The 2,358-nt window shown below is 44.2% G+C and overlaps 1 non-coding gene across 1 annotated transcript; it reads right to left on the bottom strand.

Moving 5' to 3' along the window:
• Positions 1-1,904: 1,904 nt before the first annotated feature.
• Positions 1,905-1,976, bottom strand: Trnad-guc (transfer RNA aspartic acid (anticodon GUC)). The gene has a single exon. It is a non-coding gene; the product is annotated as a tRNA-Asp (tRNA).
• Positions 1,977-2,358: the final 382 nt, after the last annotated feature.

The following is a 2,358-nucleotide window of genomic DNA, read 5'->3' as shown; positions in this document are numbered from 1 at the left end:
TGTGGTTTGCGCTCCTGTACCATTTCGCGAATATTCAATCTACCACGTCCAGGAGCTGCCTTGTATAGGTTTCCAGGAGCTGCCTTGAATAGGTCTACCGGCCTCTTGCAGACTCCTTATGTTCTTATGTTCTTATGTGTGTGTGTCACCACGATTCAGATCATTTTCTTTTTTGCAGTAATCATGCGGAGTGTCTTCTGTTTTATATACCTGCATAATAGTTTTCACTTGATTGCGGTTATCACAGACATCACTAACGCTGCGATCCTAATCATATGATAATGGAGGCAATCAAACTATCGCACGCTGAACGATTACGAGGTCCTCATGTGGGTGCCTCGTCTGTCTATCTATTTTCTATCTGTCTGTTATGTCTAAGTCTGTCAAGCATGCCTGTCTGTTCGTTTATATGTCTGTCTGTCTGTCTGTCTATCTGTCGGTCGGTCTGTCTGTCGGCTGGTCTGTCTGTCTGTCTTTTTGGGGCGTATCGACCTGTCCACCTGTCTGCTCCTGTCTCTGCCTGTCCGTCCGTCTAGCTGCCCGTCTGTGTTTGCTTACTCTCCGTCTATTAGCAGTTAACCACCCAAGGCCATTTACGTGATCCCACTGAAAGAGAACCTCCAATTTACATGGTAATTACCCCGAGATTAGTCCAGGTGGGTGTGGCAGGCTAATTATGTCATCAAGAGGTAACCTTTGAGAGCTAATACAGCCGTCCAGGTCCAGGAAGTTTGGGAAAAATAAGAAAATTCTCTCTCTCTCTCTCTCTCTCTCTCTCTCTCTCTCTCTCTTTCACACACATACACACACACACACACATATACACACACAATTTTATTTATATTCCATTGGCAAAATAAATGTATCTTAATAATTTCAAATCTTAATAGTAAACACAGGATCAGGTTACAACATCACCACTATGGGTTATTTTCCTTCACTTGAGGGAGTAACTTGACGGTAAGAACAACAGGCCGCGGAGTGAGCCACGGCGCAGCTATGTTGCCAAGCTATCTCGATGACGTGTTAGTCAGGCCCGGGGCGCGGCGGGGTCCATTGTGGGATCGAGGTTTTCTTGGTATTCGCTTTGATTTTTTTTTCCTCGGTTTCCACTTCAATATTATTTTCTACTCTATTATTTTCGTAATATTATTTTTTCGGTTTTCAAATATTATCTCGCTCAGTGCTTAACTTAACATTAACAGACACCAGACACATGACCCACAAGACGTGATGCATCTGTGCACGACATGTGACGACCATTGCCTTTGGGAGAACCTTTGTTACTTGTATGAGTAATGAAAATTTACAACTGTTTCAGGCAGCGACAGCTATGCATACACACAACATTATGAATACCTGTGAATATGCATGACGCTCAACCGGCGTCTCTGTCAAAGCGCAAGTCACCGCCGATTTGGCAGGGCAGGCCCCTGGCATTTGACCCTTGGCATCGGACGACTGATCCTCGACAATTCAACTTTTGTTTGCATCTTGAATTTAACAATTTATATTTTATCCGTTGCTTAACATGCACTACCGTGTTCCCCATTTTGTTCTTTCATGTGTTTGACACGTAGAATTAAACTTTGATATTAGGTTTTGCTTTAACAATCGTATAAACAAGGCCGGGAGTTCCGGGAAGCCTCGATTTCAATATATATTTTACTCACATTCTTTTTTGAAACAATATAATGAATTGCCTCGAAGTAAAAAAAATAACTTTGTAACAAGATCCAAATTGACGCTGTAGTGAAAATCAGATCGCTTCCACTCTCAATATTGTGATATTCCATCTATTTTGCTTTATACAAATAAAATATTTTCCCACCTCTTCTGTTGGGATTCGAACCTACTGTTGCACATGTAGGTTACCTACCTTATTAAAGAAAAAAATATTTATCCTCCCCGGCGGGGAATCGAACCCCGGTCTCCCGCGTGACAGGCGGGGATACTAACCACTATACTACCGAGGACTACGATATAAAGGCGGTGATGTCTTGGCGCAAAACAAGGGCACGCCGAGAAGCCTAACTATTCAGGAGCAAAGAAAACAGTAGTCACCTGGACCACTGATCTTCCTGGATTACAGGGCTCCATGGCCAGGAGGGTCGGCGCCCCTTGGCCTTTGATCCGAGGTTAAGGCGCCGCGCGGAGGGCAGCAGCAGTGCTTTACCGCCGCTGCTGCACCACTTTGTACACTGCGGTCTGCGGGATTACCGGCTCGCTCTGTCTTCAACAACAATTTCCGACTCATCTTAAAAAAACAGTATATTCGCCCAACGACCAGCTCACTAAAGCTTTTTAAGAGCTGGAACTACGCTGAAGGAAAGAGGGAAAAGTAAAGGGCTCGAGCAC

The sequence above is a fragment of the Eriocheir sinensis genome, chromosome 27 (assembly GCF_024679095.1).
Source record: "Eriocheir sinensis breed Jianghai 21 chromosome 27, ASM2467909v1, whole genome shotgun sequence".
Taxonomy (NCBI): domain Eukaryota; kingdom Metazoa; phylum Arthropoda; class Malacostraca; order Decapoda; family Varunidae; genus Eriocheir; species Eriocheir sinensis.
This window is presented reverse-complemented; position numbering and strand designations above follow the sequence as displayed.